Raw genomic sequence first — 20,763 nt, 5'->3', positions numbered from 1 at the left:
TTTTACAAATTAGATGCTAGTTAAAATTATATACTTGTCAAGTATCACAGTGACGTTACCACAACTATACTGTCTGTCAAAAACACATAATGGATGTAACCTACAGTATTTCCATGTCTATATTACACTACTGGCCATTAAAATTGCTACACCAAGAAGAAATGCAGATGATAGACGGGTATTCATTGGACAAATGTATTATGCTACAACTGACATGTGATTACGTTTTTACGCAATTTGGATGCATAGATCCTGAGAAATCAGTACCCAGAACAACCACCTCTGGCCGTAATAACGGCCTTGATACGCCTGGGCATTGAGTCAAACAGAGAGGGAAGGCATGTACAGGTACAACTGCCCATGCAGCTTCAACTCGATACCACAGTTCATCAAGAGTAGTGACTGGCGTATTGTGACGAGCCAGTTGCTCGGCCACCATTGACCAGATCTTTTCAGTCGGTGAGAGATCTAGAGAATGTGCTGGCCAGGGCAGCAGTCGAACATTTTCTGTATCCAGAAAGGCTCGTACAGGACCTGCAACATGCAGTCGTGCATTATCCTGCTGAAATGTAGGATTTCGCAGGGGTCGTTTGAAGGGTAGAGCCACGGGTCGTAACACATCTGAAATGTATCGTCCACTGTTCAAAGTGCCGTGAATGCGAACAAGAGGTGACCGAGACGTGTAACCAATGGCACCCCATACCATCACGCCGGGTGATACGCCAGTATGGCGATGACGAATAAACGCTTCCAATGTGCGTTCACCGCGATGTAGCCAAACACGGATGCGACCATCATGATGCTGTAAACAGAACCTGGATTCATCCGAAAAAATGACGTTTTGCCATTCGTGCACCCATGTTCGTCGTTGAGTACACCATCGCAGGCGGCAGGCGTTCCTGTTTGTGATGCAGCGTCAAGGGTAACCACAGCCATGATGTCCGAGCTGATAGTCCATGCTGCTGCAAACGTCGTCGAACTGTTCGTGCAGATGATTGTTGTCTTGCAAACGTCCCCATCTGTTGACTGAGGGATCGAGACGTGGCTGCACGATCTGTTACAGCCATGCGGATAAGATGCCTGTCATCTCGACTGCTAGTGATACGAGGCCGTTGGGATCCAGCACGGCGTTCCGTATTACCCACCTGAACCCACCGATTCCATATTCTGCTAACAATCATTGGATCTCGACCAACGCTAGCAGCAATGTCGTGATACGACAAACTGCAATCGCGATAGGCTACAGTCCGTCTTTATCAAAGACGGAAACGTGATGGTACACATTTCTCCTCCTTACACGAGGCATCACAATAATGTTTCGCCAGACAACGCCGGTCAACTGCTGTCTGTGTATGAGAAATCGGTTGGAAACTTTCCTCATGTCAGCACGTTGTAGGTGTCGCCACCGGCGCCAACCTTGTGTGTATGCTCTGAAAAGCTAACCATTTGCATATCACAGCATCTTCTTCCTATCGGTTAAATTTCGCGTCTGTAGCACGTCATCTTCGTGGTGTAGCAGTTTTAATGGCCAGTAGTGTATTTATCAAAACTATATCATGCAGTACCACTGCCAGGTTAAGTGTAAAACTTGTGAGAAGTTATGGCGTAACATAGCATCAGCCGCCAGTGGCCTGTGAGTGTGGTGTGTCAAATTTGGGTTAAGACAAGAAGCATGTGAAATTATTGCAAGACGGGCTGGCCTCACTTGCGTAACTTAGCAACGCAGTGGTTATGCGTAGTAGAAACAAGGTGATGTTTCAACCGTGGGGGTTTCAGTGGTGCTGTTGCGTACATGACCACGAGCAGCACATTGGCACATCAGATGTGCCCTTATCTGGTGCAAATAACCGTTGATTTTGTAGCAGATAAGTTCACACTGTAGCAGAACGACCGGGACACAGGTGATACACAATGCGAGGGGACAACATGTAGCCACAAGCCACACTCACAGGTTTGAGTCCCTACTGGGCTACCTGCTACTTGCACAAAGTCCGTCCACCGGACTTCGTGCCACTGCACAGCAGGTCTGCCGGTCCATTCCAGCAGGAGGAGGACTCCTGCCAATATGCGATGGGTCACACTCAGGGTGCAGCAGCTACCTATCCACAGTGCAATGGGAGCGCCTCGTGCCACTCACCTCAGTTAACTGGGTTCGGTCATTCATCATTGAGGGGCTTCCTCTGCGAGACTGCAGTACACGCTACTGATGTTGGCGATGTAGCTGACCGATTACCGTCCCACCCCTATGGGGCAAGGGTGTGATCACCTCCCCACCAAGTTGCAGAACCAATGCACAAGTTGTAAATACACTACTAATTTTGACAACCGCTTCTTCCTTGGCATCATCGACCTGCCAAGCCAGTCTCACCCTTCGGCGAGTCAGCTACCTGACAATGTAACACCTCACATGACCCCCAGGATTGTCCTAGAGAGTGGTGTCAGGCGTACTAATGCGCATTCAGTGGATAAGAGAGGGTGCATCATCCATGCGGAATGACGTCTGGGTCATGATTTGCTGTTTTAACATGATGGGGTGAGTGGAAGAACTGTTTGTTACTTTTTTTGTATGTGAAAATCGTGGAATCTAATGGGAATATCATTGTCACTTCAGGATTGTATGTTGTATGTGAACCGGGGACCTAGAAACGACGGAGACACTCCATCCCCACCGCAGTCACAGTGGTCAACAACCCCACGACGACTACCGCAGTCCAATTCACCCCTCCACCGCCCCACACCAAACCCAGGGTTATTGTGCGGTTCAGCCCCCGGTGGAAACCCCCCCCCCCAGGGAACGTCTCACACCAGACGAGTGTAACCCCTATGTCTGTGTGGTAGAGTAATGGTAGTGTATGCGTACGTGGAGAACTTGTTTGCGCAGCAATCGCCAACGTAGTGTAGTTGAGGCGGAGTAAGGGGAACCAGCCCGCATTCGCCAAGGCAGATGGAAAACCGCCTAAAAACCATCCACAGACTGGCCGGCTCACCGGACCTCGACACAAGTCCGCCGGGCCGATTCGTGCCGGGGACCAGGCGCTCCATCCCGCCCTGGAAAGCTGTGCGTTGGACTGCACGGCTAACTGGGCGGGCTCATTTCAGGGTTACTTTATTTACTTTTGAATGCATTACGGGAACAGCAGTGATCAATGTCTTATAAATAATTACTATTAAAAACAGTCTTGATCACGATTTATTTAACAAGGTGACCGGTTTCGACCACTACTGTGGTCATCTGCAGACCTATAAGTTGTATACAAAGCTCTAATTAGAGGGCTACATACATTAAACAAAATACATAAAGTTATAAAGCTATAAAACGTTGAATTATCATTGAGTAGGAACCTCTTTCTGTTGGAGAATCACTACTGGAGAAACCAGTGCACGTCTTACTATATGTAATGGAGGCTCCACCCACTTCTGACCGCATGATGTCATTACTAACCAATGAGTTATAAGTCGAATTACAATTTAAAATTTCTTAGTTAAAAGAACATTGTCAAGAATTAGAAATAAATACACACTAAACTTAGCTTATTAAACAGCTATTGTCAATTAAGAAGCGTTAAAAATATTTAAATATGTAGGAAAATGAACTTCGGTTTGGCAGTACATGGGTTGCCCTCTCAAGGCCTGTCAGTGAACCATTTGGAACCACTGGTTGCTATGGTGAAGTTAGACGCCGTTGCAAAGATGAAGCAGCAGGCTTTTTTCACTGAAGTTGTTGTAAAGTCGATAGTCGAACTAGTGGTTGCCATGGTGAGGACAAACGCCAGTGCAAAGATGTGGCAGCAGGCTTCTTTCCAACGAAGTTGTTGCGAAGTAGAATGGCAAAGACTGTGGCGTCGGACGATGTATTATTGAGCAGCAACTTGTCTTTATTGAAACGAAAAGAGTAAGCTACAATAATCTGTAGCTGACATGTATACAACATGCTGCCCAAATACGATACGAAGTAGTTGTCCGTATATATGAAATATTATCTATGAAGTTGATATGTAGATTACATGAGACTTTTTTTCATTTAAGGCATTGCTATTCCTCAAGTTATATGCCAGTCATATAAGCAAATAAAAATGAAAGAATTTAAAGTTATAAAATTATGAGCCAGTGTCAAAAATAAAACGATGCGAATTAGCAATATGCAGTCTAAAAGCATAAAAGCAAAAATTCTGTAACAGATAGTCAATCATAAAATAATGTTTGGTAAAAGACAATTACAATGTTTACCAAACATTATTTTATGATTGACTATCTTTTTGCTTGCTTCATTTATTGCATTTTTGTATTTTCTCCTTTCATCAATTAAATTCAATATCTCTTCTGTTACCCAAGGATTTCTATTAGCCCTCGTCTTTTTACCTACTTGATCCTCTACTGCCTTCACTGTTTCATCTCTCAAAGCTACCCATTCTTCTTCTACTGTATTTCTTTCCCCCATTCTTGTCAATCGTTCCCTAATGCTCTCTCTGAAACTCTCTACAACCTCTGGTTCTTTCAGTTTATCCAGGTCCCATCTCCTCAGATTCCCACCTTTTTGCAGTTTCTTCAGTTTTAATCTACACTTCATAACCAATAGATTGTGGTCAGAGTCCACATCTGCCCCTGGAAATGTCTTACAATTTAAAACATGGTTCCTAAATCTCTGTCTTACCATTATATAATCTATCTGATACCTTTTAGTATCTCCAGGGTTCTTCCATGTATACAACTTTTTTTGATGATTCTTGAACCAAGTGTTAGCTACGATTAAGTTATGCTCTGCGCAAAATTCTACCAGGCGGCTTCCTCTTTCATTTCTTACCCCCAATCCCTATTCACCTACTATGTTTCCTTCTCTCCCTTTTCCTACTACCGAATTCCAGTCACCCATGACTATTAAATTTTCGTCTCCCTTCACTATCTGAATAATTTCTTTTATTTCATCATACATTTCTTCAATTTCTTTATCATCTGCAGAGCTAGTTGGCATATAGACTTGTACTACTGTCGTAGGCGTGGGCTTCGTGTCTATCTTGGCCACAACAATGCGTTTGCTGCGCTGTTTGTAGTAGCTTACCCGCATTCCTATTGTTTTATTCATTATTAAACCTGCTCCTGCATTACCCCTATTTGATTTTGTATTTATAACCCTGTATTCACCTGACCAAACGTCTTGTTCGTCCTGCCACCGAACTTCACTAATTCCCACTATATCCAACTTTAACCTATCCATTTCCCTTTTTAAATTTTCTAACCTATCTGCCCGATTAAGGGATCTGACATTCCACGCTCCGATCCGTAGAACGCCAGTTTTCTTTCTCCTGATAACGACGTCCTCTTGAGTAGGCCCCGCCCGGAGATCCGAATGGGAGACTATTTTACCTCCGGAATATTTTACCCAAGAGGACGCCATCATAATTTATCCATACAGTAAAGCTGCATGCCCTCGGGAAAAATTACGGCCGTGGTTTCCCCTTGCTTTCAGCCGTTCGCAGTACCAGCACAGCAAGGCCGTTTTGGTTACTGTTACAAGGCCAGATCAGTCAGTCATCTTGACTGTTGCCCCTGCAACTACTGAAAAGGCTGCTGCCCCTCTTCAGGAACTACACGTTTGTCTGGCCTCTGAACAGATACCCCTCCCTTGTGGTTCCACCTGCGGTACGGCTATCTGTATCGCTGAGGGACGCAAGCCTCCCTACCAACGGCAAGGTCTATGGTTCACGGGGGGGGAGGGGGGGAGGGGGATCAATGGTGAGGGACACCCTATCACTTTTGTGCCAAGGCAATAGAGTTGAGAGAAACTATTCGATCATGGAGGAGATGGAAATGCTTAGTCTCACATACAGTATGGAGTGATGTGCTTACAGTGTTACTTTTATGGGAAAAAGTTTAAAGTTGTGACTGATCACACTGCTCAGGAATGATTCTTAGGGTTTAAGGAGCCATCCATCAGACTAATGCGATCGGCGTTATTTAGTTTGACTACAAAGTAGTTCACAAGCCAGGACAGGAACATGGAAAATGCGGACACATTAAGCTGGAGGACTGGTGTAGTACAAGTACTGGGTCATGACCTTGCTGAATGGCAAGCAGCACAGATGCTGACATTTAATGCGAACAATACAGCACACAATCACAGTTCAGCAGGTGTGATGGTTTGTTGTGTAAGGTAACAAGGTTAGGGCTGCAAGTGGTGGTGTTGGCTAGGTTGAAGGAGGAAGTTCTATAGGAAGTGTAGGACCATGTCATGCAGGACGCAGAACACGAAGTGAAGAGTACAGGTAACACTGGTGGAAAGGAAGAAAAAGAGATGTGGATCAATATGTGAAGAATTGTGTGCAGTGTGCACAGCGTGTTGACTTGAGTCATAAGTAAGTATCTTTACAGAGACTGCCAGAAGCTTCAAAATCGTTTGGGATGATTGAGGTGGATGTGTTATGCCTGTTTAACTAGACTTCAATGGGGAATAATTTTGTGCTGATGATATTTGGTAATGTCTCCTGTACGTTGTGAGTAAGCACAGGCAAAGGTTAATAGATGGATGGATACTTAAGTTTGAAGTACCAAAAATGGTGATTATAGATCAGGAGACGAACTTCATGTCAACTTGATGAAGGAATTATGTCGGATTTTACCAGTAAAGATATTAAGAACTAGTCCACTTCACCCTCAGTAGAATGGAAGAATGGAACAGGTGCATCAGAAGAGCTGGAGGAAGCTGAGTTACTGTGTGAACTCTCACCACAGTGATTGGGACACGTATATTTCGTTTGTAGTGTGTATGTACAATTGAAAGGTCCACACCATTGCAGGGTTGTCAGCATCATACAAGATGGGGTAAGCGAGAAAATTGTCATCACTATTTGACATAATGTAGGCAAGGGCGGGGAGTCGATCCATGAGTTCGTGGGAACAATGAGAGGTATGGAAACGAGTAAAGAGGGTGAATACCAGAGCATTAGAGAGACAGTAGAAAACATCAGACATATGAGAGGCTTACCAAAATACAGAGTGGAGCAGTGGCTAATTTTGGCTACTCCATATACGTTGAAGGCAAGACGAAGAAATTTGTGTAGAGATACCAAGGTTCTTATCAAGTAGCAGAAACCACATCACCACTCAGTGTTGGGCTATAGTTGCCGACGAGGTTGACAATAGTGCATGTTGGAAAGTTGTGGCCGTTCAGAGGTGCCCTGGAGTTAATCCCAGGGACAATAAGAGTGGAGCCAGAGAAAAAAGAAAGTGGAGAAAAGGGAGGAGTACATGAGAAAGTGTAAATGAACCTGCACAAGGCAATGCCATATGCTCTGAGATCAAGGAAATAGCAGAAGGTATTTTTGCTGTGAAACTTCCTGGCAGATTAAAACTGTGTGCTAGACCGAGACTCGAACTTGGAAACTTTGCCTTTCGCGCGCAAGTGCTCTACCAACTGAGCTACCCAAGCACGACTCACGCCCCGTCCTCACAGCTTCACTTCTGCCAGCTGTAAAGACAGGGTCTGAGTCGAGCTTGGGTAGCTCAGTTGGTAGAGTAGTCTGTGAAAAGCAAAGAGCCCGAGTTCGAGTCTCGGTCTGGCACACAGTTTTAATCTTCCAGGAAGTTTCACTCCGCTGCAGAGTGTAAACCTCATTCTATTTTTGTTGTGTTTATTTATTATTATTTAGAATACAGGATGATTCAAAAAGAATACCACAACTTTAGGAATTTAAAACTCTGCAACGACAAAAGGCAGAGCTAAGCACTATCTGTCGGCGAATTAAGGGAGCTATAAAGTTTCATTTAGTTGTACATTTGTTCGCTTGAGGCGCTGTTGACTAGGCGTCAGCGTCAGTTGATGCTAAGATGGCGACCGCTCAACAGAAAGCTTTTTCTGTTATTGAGTACGGCAGAAGTGAATCGACGACAGTTGTTCATCGTGCATTTCGAACGAAGTATGGTGTTAAACCTCCTGATAGGTGGTGTATTAAACGTTGGTATAAACAGTTTACAGAGAATGGGTGTTTGTGCAAAGGGAAAAGTTCTGGACGGCCGAGAACGAGTGATGGAAATGTAGCACGCATCCAGCAAGCATTTGTTCGCAGCCCAGGAAAATCGACTCGCAGAGCTAGCAGAGAGCTGCAAATTCCACAATCAACTGTATGGAGAGTCCTACGAAAAAGGTTAGTTATGAAACCTGAACGTCAACTACCCGAGGCGATGGATCGGCCGCCAGGCAGCCTGTGACAGAGCACTTCATCACTGGCCTCCAAGAAGCCCTGATCTTACCCCCTGCGATTTTTCTTATGGGGGTATGTTAAGGATATGGTGTTTCGGCCACCTCTCCCAGCCACCATTGATGATTTGAAACGAGAAATAACAGCAGCTATCCAAACTGTTACGCCTCATATGCTACAGAGAGTGTGGAACGAGTTGGAGTATCGGGTTGATATTGCTCGAGTGTCTGGAGGGGGCCATATTGAACATCTCTGAACTTGTTTTTGAGTGAAAAAAAACCTTTATAAATACTCTTTGTAATGATGTATAACAGAAGGTTATATTATGTTTCTTTCATTAAATACCCATTTTTAAAGTTGTGGTATTCTTTTTGAATCACCCTGTATTATGTGCGGGATAGGGGGAGTAGTGCATTAAAAATTATCATGTTTTTTCAATTAGAATAAGACCTCTTTATTTTTATTTTTGTGAAGGATACTGATCAATGACAACAGACTTCTTTTTTTTTTGGGGGGGGGGGGGGGGTGATGGTAGTCCATGGCCTCAGGTTGCTGTACACCGCAAATAGAGATGGGAAAGTTACAGTATGTCTAGCTCGTGTAATTCGGACGAGCACAGTCACATGCACAGCAGTTATTCATGGCAGAGTGGGGGTCACCTTTGCCCAAGGAATACCATGGAATCTAGGCTGTATTTCCAGCAAATAGGTCTGCATTGGATTTTTTTCTGTGTATGACTGTTGTAATTGTAGCGAGTCATTATGAGCAAGGATGGCTAGTGGGGGCGAGATGGTTGGAACTGAAAGATAGTGGATTGTTGAGTGATAGACAAAATGTGAAGTAACTGGGCCAACTTTCCATCTACCATCCACAATGAATGGAGTTAATCACTTGAACATAGCTGCAGCTTTACTGGCCATAGGAGCCATCTTTCTCAAGCCTGTATGGAAACCCAACCTGGTCCATTCCCTGAACCAATTAACAGCCACACAAGAGTGGCGAATCTCTACAGAGCAGTTCGTGCAGCATGTTGAACAGTGTCGGAAAGGGCAACAACGAGTACCTGTGGCCTTGAGTGGCACAGTACCTAGCACTGTAGTGACTTTAACTCTGCCTTGCGTAGCCCTCATCTGTTTGAGATCGAAGGCTACCAGTAATACATATCCTGGCGTACTCGATTCCTAGAGTCTGCTGCTGTAAAAAAAGTTGTACGGGATAGAATATAAGAGGATGTAAGACCACAGAGTGACCAGTGAATGTTCGCAAGTTGTGGGGGGTATACGTTTTGAAAGAATGTGAGACGAGAATAAGCACAAAGTGATGGAAGTTCTAGAGAAACTAGTAGACTTTTAAGTGGGGTAGATGTAAGTAACTAAACAGTATAAGAAGGCGTTTAGCATGTAAGGGTGGAAGACAAATGTGGACTCTGGACTTTGAGAATTGTACCACACGTTTTGTAACGGAATTTGTGGTGTATATGTGAGACATGGTGGGAGCCAGTTTTAAGGAAAGCCTGAAGGGGTGAATCTTTTCCATGGAGCTGTGTAATGTATTGCTGCTACCAGGTTAAGAGCAAAATTTGTTAGAAAGTGTGGTGGAACACTGCATTAGCCGCTGGTGGCAAGCGACCTGGGCACGTTGACATTTGGTTTAAGACAGCAAGCAGGTGACATTACTGTGAGCTGGGCTAGCCTTGCTCAGCATGACTTACCAGGGCAGTCACTTATGCATGGCATAGGCAAGGCGATGTCTCCACCAGCGGGCTTTCAGTGGCGTTACTGAGTTACGCATTGGCAGACCAAATGCGCTGCTATACGGCACAAAGAACAGTTGATTTTGAAGCAGATTCATTCGCAGTCCAGCAGGTGATACACCAGATTAGGAGATGACATAGAGCCGCCAACTGCAGCCCTGTTTGAGTCCCCACCAGCAGCTCAACTCCTCCCAGGAGGCAGCTGGTTGCACCCTGGTCACAGCACCTGCCTACCGATAATGCGGTGGACATGCCACTTGCCAGTTGACTTTGCCACTTTGGCGTGTTCGTCCATCAGAGAGGGGCTACCTTTGCAAGATTCCAGTATGCACTACTGACGTCAGTTCTGTGGCTCGGTCAACATAGACATGAGCCCGGTGCCACGTGCAGACATCAGCAAAGCATGGTGCCAGCATGTGATTATCTCTCCAATGTGTAAGTTGGACAAAAAGTGTTAATTTTGACAGTCACTTCTTCCCTGGCCCCGTCAGCCTGCCATCCAGTCTCACACCTCGGCCACTGAGGCTTCTGGCAATGTAGCCACCCCACACTACCTCCCAAAGTCTGCTATTGTCTGTGCACACGCCCCCCCCCCCTTCCCCGCCCCCCACACACATATACGAACAATGGTTATTTCAATGTTCTTATCATTTTTATAATGTCTATATTATTTTCTATAAAACAGATCCATTGTCTGTATTATTGTTTTCTAAAACACATTGTGAGAGGTCCAATTGTACGTGGAGCCCGATTTTGTAATATAATTCACGCGAAATGACCTGAAACGATTGTCATATGTAGGAAAGATTGTATTTTTGACACCACTGAACCAAAGATACTGCCTGAGTGGCAGAATCGATTGTAAGTAGGGGTGCGCGGAGCGCAGTAGCAGTTGCCGTGTAATCCTGATACAGAGAAGCTATATTTTGGTGTCTATTTTGCCAAACGATGTCTGACTTTTTATAATGTAACAATCCAAGCGCTTTGAATTACGACAGTAAGTGAGAATTGTAGAACAGTTGAGAAGTTCACTTAGTTTGAAGTTAATGTAACATATTTCATATCAGATTTTGGGAAGGAGAAACTTTAATTTGAATACAATTTTCAAACTGAAGCATTTGGTCTTAGGATATTCCCTTATCAGTATCTGATCCTCTTGCATGTCGTGTTTATTTGAACCCAATGAATATTTTTTTTTAAGAAATAATTTTTCAATCCGAGTCAGAAAAATGTTATTGAGGCAGAATCAGAAAAGTGTTACTGTTTGTAACAGCTTCAGTGTGGGCAGCATTGCACAGTGCTGAGTCAATATCCAATATTTTCACTAAACATTTGCAAGGCTATTCGTTTATCAACCAATCTACTGATATTATCTGTATGAAGCTATTTTACAGCCGGAGTTGCAGTTCTCTGTGCCAAGATTGAATATTTTCTATGCCTACTGTGGTGAGAACAGAATACCAAGATTATATCCTTGCGACTCTAGAGCTAAGGAAAATTATTTGATTCTTTATTTGCACAGGGAATTTTGTCAGTTTTTTTTTTTTTGCACAGGACCATAGAGCTCGGCGCTCACGAGACTGGGTATATTTCAGAGGGACTGATTTCCTTATAGGCATTGCATACTGGTTTTCCAGATTAAGTTGTTTATTTTTTTGGATTACAATAAAACTGGTTAAGAACACCATCTGCTCAACAATACATCACACAGTAAATTTGTATTTCATATTCATTAACAAACAAAAACACAAAACTTTTTATAAAGAACGTTACAACATATTACGTAAAATAATGTACAACAATGTATTAGTTACTGCAAGAGAGCTGTTGCTGTGTAACTTACACTTGACACCTGATATGTAACTGTGGACTCTCACATGGAGTGTCTCAGTGCTATTTCCTAGTGTAAATTGTTCTATAACAGTACATACACGTTTCTCCAATAGCATGCAGCAGTGACATCTGAGACTTCATCTTAGATCGACCTGAAGCTATGTTACAAAAACGAACTGACCAACTTCAATTTTAGGGGAGAAGAAAATGTCTCAAGAAACATATAATTAACTTTATTGGGGCCTAATATAGCTTTCTTCTTCTTCATCTTCTTCTTGCGTTACGGCCTCTGTAGGACCACGGGTAGCCCCTTCGTGGACTGCATTTTCCTCTTATTCTTCTAGAACCTCTTCATTCTTTCTTTTCTTCTCTCCCGCTCTTCTTCCGAGATCTTCAGTATCCGTTTCTCCTGTCGGCTCCACTGGTGACACTCTGATCTTTTCCTGTATTCTTCTCTGTCATTGATCTCCGGCATATTGATTGGTGTATATTTGTTCCTCCAATTTTCCTTTCCTTCGACCTTGATCCCCAATTCCAACCAGTCCTTCCGAAGTTCAACAACCCACTTGGTTCCTGGCTTTCCCCTTGTCCTCCCTGTTGTTTCCCACACTCTCTTCGTCATACTGTCCATACTCATCCTAACTACATGTCCAGCAAACCTTGCCCTTTTTGAGTCTGATTTCCCCGGATATTGTTCTCACGTTCCGGTACAATTCTTCCCTAGGTCTTCGCATCCACGTCTCTCCACCTCTTTTGGGACCTAGTATTTTTCTCAGTAATTTTCTCTCTCCTTTCTCTAGTTGTTCTGCCCCATTTCTTCCTAGTGTCATCGTCTCAGCAGCATATAATACTGCATTCCTCACCGTTGCCTTGTAGTGGCTTACCTTTGCCTCTGTGGATATATTCGTTTTATTGTATATCTCTCTCATCATGAAGAAAGCTGACCTAATCTTCTTTATCCTCTCTGTTATTCCCTCCCTAATATAGTTTTAATTATCACTGTCTGTTTTGGACACCCCTGTGGAAGCTTGTTTAGTCACTGAGGTCACTTATACTTTAGCATAAAAATTGGTGCATTCTGTATGGACACTCTGTGGGGGGTCATCCATGTGTGCTGATGCTGTAGATCGTGGGGAACCAGTAGAAACGCTGTGGACAATTTGACAATATAACCTTATTACATCTTGAATTCTACATCAGGCAGGCACGCCTCTCCTCTTGAGCTCTGGACAGTGCAGTGGGCGTCGACTCCTAGGACAAGCCCTGTGAGGCCGCATCAGGACTCTGATCCGGCAGCGAAGGCAAGGGCCTGGCCACTTGCGACAGCGGCGCTTCCTGGCAGAGCGATATGTCAGATGGTAGGCCCACTGCTCCTCATTCCTTGGTGGGGGAGGCGAGTGCGCATGGGTTTCGACCTGTGCCCCTCAGACAGCCGGCAGACTGCGGCTGGTGTCGCGACGCCGAGCCCCTTCCTGGATCTCAGTGTTGGTGGCAGCAGGCATGGACAGGAGGCCGAGGGGGCTGTGGCACCAAGTCTCGGGAGGACTCAGCCTGTTCCCAAACCGGAGGCTGTTACTGGTGCTGCCCAGTCGTCTTGCAGTCCGGCGGTGCTCAGGTCTCGTGGTGCAGTTGCTCAGTGATGACGAAGCCCTCGAGCCCAATGATGTCCTGTCCTCAAATTTAGCCTCACTTATAATCCGCTACTGCCCATCTGTGTCTCTAAAACACTGTGTCTGGTCACATCACCCATAACATAGAAACTCGCTCGAGTGTGGTGGCAACGACCCGCTTACTACGTCGTTCGTTCTTTGATGTAAGAGGGCAGTTTACCATTACTACTCAGCTGACCTCTCTTCACAACTGACTTACACATCTGCTACTGTGCCCTACATGTCGACATAGCATGACTGACGGACAGCACTGTTCTCTTAATACTGCACGGCAGCCTCCATGCTACTTTCAGTCACTTACGCTAAAGATTTAATACTTTGACTGGACAGTGCCACTACACTGCCTCCCTCCATGGAGATGACCCAGTCCCTTGGGTCTTAATTTGACCCATTACAACTATTCATCTTACAATAACCCCAACATGTCTATTCCTCCAGAATGAGATTTTCACTCTGCAGCGGAGTGTGCGCTGATATGAAACTTCCTGGCAGATTAAAACCGTCTGCCTGACCGAGACTTGAACTCGGGACCTTTGCCTTTCACGTGCAAGTGCTCTACCATATGAGCTACCCAAGCACGACTCGCGGTCCGTCTTCACAGTTCCGCAATATCCTTTCTTCCAGGAGTGCTAGTTCTCCAAGTTTCGCACAAGAGCTTCTGTGAAGTTTGGAAGGTAGGAGACGAGGTACTGGCAGAATTGAAGCTGTGAGGACGGGTCGTGAGTCGTGCTTGGGTAGCTCAGATGGTAGAGCACTTGCCCGCGAAAGCCAAAGGTCCTGAGTTCAAGTCTCGGTCCGGCTGATTGGTGTGTGGGGTTGAAGGGACCAGACTACAAAGGCCATCGGTCCCTTCTCGGTCCGGCAGACAGTTTTAATCTGCCAGGAAGTTTCTTGTCTATTCCTATTACAAAAGTACTATATCAAATAAGTCGGTCTGTCTATGATATCTTGCCCTGAGAATCCTCACGCTTCGTCCCCTCAAATATTAAAAAAAGCAGGCAGAGCAGAATCTGAACCATCATGGTGCCAGGAATTGCAACACTTAAAGTCGCTATTACTTGACATCTCCTATTCTGATACTGCTCTACATGCTTTAGCATTTGTTCCACAGTTATCTGCCCTTCTTAGACAGCTGTCATTTGGCTTATGGAGTGGTCCAGACCTGGCTCCCAAGCATCGTCCAGAAAGATAAGATTCCGTTTGGATAAGATCTCTAGTGGTCCATCTGGCAAATACATCTCTAGCTGTGTCACGTTAATTAGGGTAACTCGCTGGTAAATGAAACATAGGTCCTACTATATCAACCTAGTCCCGTTAATTAGTAGTCTGCTGTCTCGCAAATCCAAACGTTTTGCCCATGTGAGTTTCCCTTGTTCATAACAACTAGCGACCACCACCATGCCATTGCACACAGAAGAGACCCAGGGAAGCCTTGCTCTCCGAAAATAAGGTTGTGGTTCAATCACCTCCTTTGGGCAAAGATGTTCCTTAGGTTTGGTTTTTTTCATAAATAGTTGCAGGATGCATGTGTCCCTACTCATTATAACCTCATGAGTTGGGCATATGGTCACCACCCCATTCCGACATTCCTGGAGCTCACCCACACTCATCTCCACGTGTCGGCCCCCACCTTCTGCTAGTAGTAACGCCCCTTCTTCTCTCATTTGCATAAATTTCCCAACTACTGCTAGCTTCACCGGATAAGTGTGCACTGTGGCACTGTGTAGCACCTAAATACTGTGTGTTTCCCAGGTACTGGTATTTTTCCCAATACCTACAATCACACGCTATCTGTTACTAAACCCACTACTGCAGTATGCTAGTAAAATGGTAAGTTCTGACGACTTGATTCCACTTCTAGTTGTAATTCCGTTGGCAGCTCTCCTTGCACCTTCCTCATCCTCTTCAGAAATTGCTTGGGCGAGGGTAAGGATGGACCTAATTGACCATGTAGCACCTGGTGCACTGCCTCCTGCAAATTTGTTAGCTCTAGCCTTGTGTCCCAGATGCTATCTCCTAGCGACTGCAATAACCTCGTCAAGATTAACGTTGCATCTGGTATAATCCTTAGTCAACTGACGGAGTATAGTGCTACAACGATGAAAAATAATATTACGACGATTTCAGACCTTATTTTCATGATATAAAGAAGAATTGACGATATTAAAAATGTAATTATAATTTCATTATTTTAATTTTTGTGCTCAGTGAATCAAAGACTTTCTAGTGCACGGAATAAACTAGCATTGTTTGTACTACGAAACTATATATGATTGTTAAGTGAGAACTGATTCTATGTAAGACATTTTGTCTGGGCGGATTTTGTTCTCGTACTGGTCGGTAGAGAAGGAAAAGTTTCTTAACCGATGTATGTAATGTGAATGTATAAAGGCTATAAAAATGAGAGAGAGAGATAATCCTTGCGGACAATCAACATATTGTATAAGAAAAGGTAACTACAAATTATTCAAACAAATATCTCTAAAGTGTATCGTCTTGTGATTTCTAAAGACTGAAAATTGCGGTGTTTAATCTAAACCTGTCCTGAATAACAGCGAAGAACATTTATGTCATCATATATTTTCTTCGTTTGACCGCGGTTGTGATTCACATATTACTTTTTGTTACGCGACGTGTTAGGAATATTTTTATTATATGCGCAAAAGTGTACACAGCTTTAATCGAACCTGCATCTTTCGGAAACGATAAATCTTAATTAGTACAGTTACGCGAATACCGTCTAAATCGCAACCGTGATCACAAAAGTATTTCCTGGACCTCATTTTTATAAATGTGTAGACTTGAAAGCGAACAGCATTGCACCATCGCTGGCACGCAACAATTGAAAGAAAACAAAACAGGGACTGAACAACCTTAAATTTTAGCGCCGTCAGCGTTACGAAATCTCAACGACTTAAGTTAATTAATTAAATATTAACAGGAAGAGAATTATTAAATTTTAAAGATTAAATCATAGCAAGAATTTAAAGCATTTTAGCATCATTACGTTTCTTTGCATTAGTACTTGAGTATCAGATACCATCATATCTATTTAAAAGACAGTGCGTATATAAAATTGCCACCTTTTATAATTATTATTATAGAAATTCAGGAGAAAGCATGTGCTGCTTAGCACGCTGCTTTCCAAGTTCATAATTTGCGTGGAATGCCACTGTACAGTCACTTTATTCACTTCTTCTAACCCTCTTGCTGCTTCTGCCATTTCATGCAATTTGCTCACATCGCTTGCGTCTGCTGTCCCGAAGACTGTCTTCAGTATTTTAACCTCAGCGTCTGTCCATCCCATTTTTACTCTCCTAAGCTCATGTGGAACTACTTCAATCTTACATCTGCTCCTTTATTCGTGCATATTCCCCGAGCAAGTTCCTCTGTTCCTTTGAGATATCTCTCTGCTTCCCACTATTAATCGCCAATTCTTGCTCCCCTGAAAGTACTTCTTCCAGCCTCCTGATTTCATTTCGTAGCTCCTACATATTAAATACTAAACTTAGAGATCATTTATGACTAGAAAATACCACATCTGACTGTCTGGAAATCAGCATTCCACCATCCTGCTGGTGCACTTACAGTCCCATTACTTCGTCCTCAGCGAAGAGGTACAATACAGCCAAAACTGGCAACTTCTTCTCCCTCACCTGGCAACCTGAGGATAGGGATACGTATCACCTCATCTCCCTCCAAGAAGCCTGCTGTCTCTAAATAGCGATCTTCTACTGACAAGACTACCACAAATACACACATAGGTCTACCCCTACTACTATCAGCATTATGTCCTACACTACACATGTAAATAAACTCCACATAGTGGTCTAGCGGTTCTGGCGCTGCAGTCCGGAACCGCGGGACTGCTACGGTCGCAGGTTCGAATCCTGCCTCGGGCATGGGTGTGTGTGATGTCCTTAGGTTAGTTAGTTTTAAGTAGTTCTAAGTTCTAGGGGACTTATGACCTAAGATGTTGAGTCCCATAGTGCTCAGAGCCATTTGAGCCAAACTCCACATAATCGATACACATAACTACTCTCTTGACCTTAATTGTATGACGAGTCTGAGGTATCCGGATTTCCCTCTCCCGTCGCTCATCGTTTCGCTTTTTCCTCTTAATACCCTCCTTTGCCTATAACTAGCAGTTCTTGTAGTTCGCCCCTGGCGCACCCTTGAATGGTCACAGACGTTCCACATGCACAATCGTCGCCCTTCTTGGTAAATGCTGCTTCACGTTCACTAATGAGATGGTATCGACTACATGGTATGGGCTCTGGTGCCGTGTTAAAAACTTCTTTTCTTTCCCTTTGACGTATATGGACTTCACAACACCACCCACACAGCTTCTTCCTGTTTCCCCAAAGCAGTCGTACTGCTCTCTCCTTTACTTTTCTTGCAAAATCGGGGACTGCTTCCCCCTTTCTGCCTCTCTTCTGGTCAATCATGTCGAAAGGTGAAGGCATCTTTTTGCCATACGCTACCTCGAATGGTGGTAACCCAGTGCAAGTATATACAGCGGAGTTACGTTCTTTTACGATAAAAACTACGTATTATCTCAGTTTGAATGATTTGCATCCATGTAGTAACCAAGCACTTTCCAAATTGTTCTATGAAGTCTTTATCTCGTACCGTTAGCTTGCAGATGTAGTGGGCTAGTCTTCATCTTCTTCACTCTCAGCAACTGACACAATTCCTTCATCAGGTCTGACATAAAGTTCGTCCCCTGGTCCATTGTCATCGTCTGGGCACTCCAAACTTCAATATCCACCCATTAACTAATGCCTGTGCGACTCTGATTGCCTGTTGGTCCGGCATTGGCACAATTTCGACGTAACGAGAAAAATTCTTTTTTGTGGTCAGCACAAAACGATTCCCTGCTGGTATTCGGTTGAGTGGTCCTAACCAGTCCACCCCAAACAACTTAAAGGTTCCGTTGCTTCTGGCAATCTTTGTAACAGTGCCTGCCTCCGATTTAAACTGGCCATCCTTCCACAACCCACACAGTTCTTGACGTATCTACCTACATCATCCTTCTTTCCTTTCCACACTTCTATTCGTCACCCTGCATCCATCATGGCCTGACAAAATGTGATCGTGCATCTCACGTAACACTTCCAATTTTAACTTGGCCGGAACCACCACTCGTGGTTCCAATTTTGTCTCTCTGCACAATAATCAGGCATGTGCACCAAATTGGTGCTGTTTCTTATACTGCCTACATTCATTGTCGGTGTTCTGCGCTGCTTGTCATTCCGCAAGATCGTGACCCAGTACTTGTATTACAGCTGTCTTTCCGGTTAGTCCGTCCGCATTTCTCTTTGCTTCCGGGCTTGTGTCTTACTTTTTACTCAAATGCACTGAGTTTTAATGCTCATCTCGTTAATCTGATAGACGAGCTTTCACGCCTAGTAACCATTTTAAAGCTGCATGGTCCGATATCACCTTAAACTTGCTCCTGTGCAAGTAACATTGAAAGTACGTTATTCTCTATACCAGATTAATCATCTCTCTCTCTCTCTCCGTTGTGCACTAATTTTTTTCTGCGGCGTTCAATTGTCTTGATGCAAAGGTAACAGGATGTTGTTGACCATCGGTTTCGTGGCTCAAAATGCAGCCAAGGGCGTAGTCTGATGCATCAAATGACAATATAAATTCTTTCTGAAAGTCTGGAAACACCAAAACTGGTCTGGATGTCAAATTTTCTTTAACTCGTCAAATGCTCCCTGACATTCCTCCGACCACACAAACTTAACCCCTTTCTACAACAATTGCGTAAGCCGTCTTGCAGTATTTGCAAATCCCTTCTTGAACTTCCTATAGTAACTCACGAGACCGAGGAAACATTGCAACTCCCTAGAAAATCCTGTAGTGCTTGCGCCAACCTCGGAGCAGTCATTACACAATCCTTACTTATGGTATGGCCCAAACAGTTAACTTCCTCCAATGCAAAGTGGCATTTTGTTGCGTTGAATGTGAGACGTGCTGCTGAATACTTCTTTTAGACGGTATCTATGTTCCTGTATATCCCTTGAATGGGTTATAATGTCATTAAGATATACTCGTCACTGGCGTGGTTTCAGGCCTCTCAGTACCTCGTCCAGCAACATTTGGAATGTCACCAGCTCTTTTTTCAACCCAAAAGGCATCCTCCTGTACTGGTAGTGTTCCCCATTTGCTGAAAGTTTTGTGTTTGGTCTATCTTCTCGAGCCACTCCTAACCGATGGTATCTGCTCTTTAACTCCAACCTCGAGAAATACTTTCTATTGCCTAGATAGATTATTTATGGTCTCCATGATATTCGAAATAGGGTATGCATCTGTTGTAGTCTTGCTATTCAAATAGCGATAATCGCAACGGCACCGATACTTCTGCGAACCATCCATAGACTTTTTAGGTACGATTACAATGCGTGCCCGCATGTACAGTTACTTACGTATATTTTTCCATCTGCTATTTTTTGATCTATGAACTATTATAAAACTGGCTGCAAAGACGGTGGTATTCTATATGCCGGTGCTTCATTTCCTTCTGGAGTTCTGTGATGTATTACTGGCGTGACAGGCAACGGCCCTTTCAGAAAAAAAAAAAAAACCTGGAATTCTAGCAACAAGTCTTCACATCTTCGGCGTCAATGTTATCCACATTGACGGCTACCACTTTTCCTCAGTCCTTTTCCTGTACTCGTACAATTCTACGTTTCACCAAACAGCATGCTATGTCTAGTATTTCACTACCCTGCAATGGTTCTATTTACACATTTCACACCTACTCGTAAGTTCGGTTCCATATTCACCCTTAGTGATTTCCCGGTTGTAAGGACATTTCTTTCCCCGAAAGTCGACAGTAATTTTTTTCTTTTGTGCAGTACCTTGTCATATTACGTAAGCATAATTTATTTCAACTATTCTTTATTTGTTAATACGTCACATTGTTTCTTCATTCATTTTTATACTGTTTTATATTTTATATTGTACGCATATGAATGTCCTGGTTTTATATGCTTTGTAAATCTTTGGTTAGGCTAGGAGGAGTACTGTGTCAGAGAGAGAGAGAGAGAGAGCGGACGAGTTGTATTCGTGGCCGGTTCGCGGGCCTCAGAGGTTTTCTGAATGCATAGGCAGAACAGTGGTTTGTACGCATTTTGTAGTATAATGTCATGCTTGGCGATGTCATTCGTTTACGAGCCTAGCTACAGTGTGCATGCACGTTATCCATGTGAAGAGGCGTAAGCAGATGCTACCATTCTGCGAGATTCCTGCAGAAGGTATATGAATTGCGTTGATATACAGAGCACAAGTGAGCCAAGTGAAG

The sequence above is a fragment of the Schistocerca piceifrons genome, chromosome 6, assembly GCF_021461385.2.
Source record: "Schistocerca piceifrons isolate TAMUIC-IGC-003096 chromosome 6, iqSchPice1.1, whole genome shotgun sequence".
Classification (NCBI taxonomy): Eukaryota; Metazoa; Arthropoda; class Insecta; order Orthoptera; family Acrididae; genus Schistocerca; species Schistocerca piceifrons.
This window is presented reverse-complemented; position numbering follows the sequence as displayed.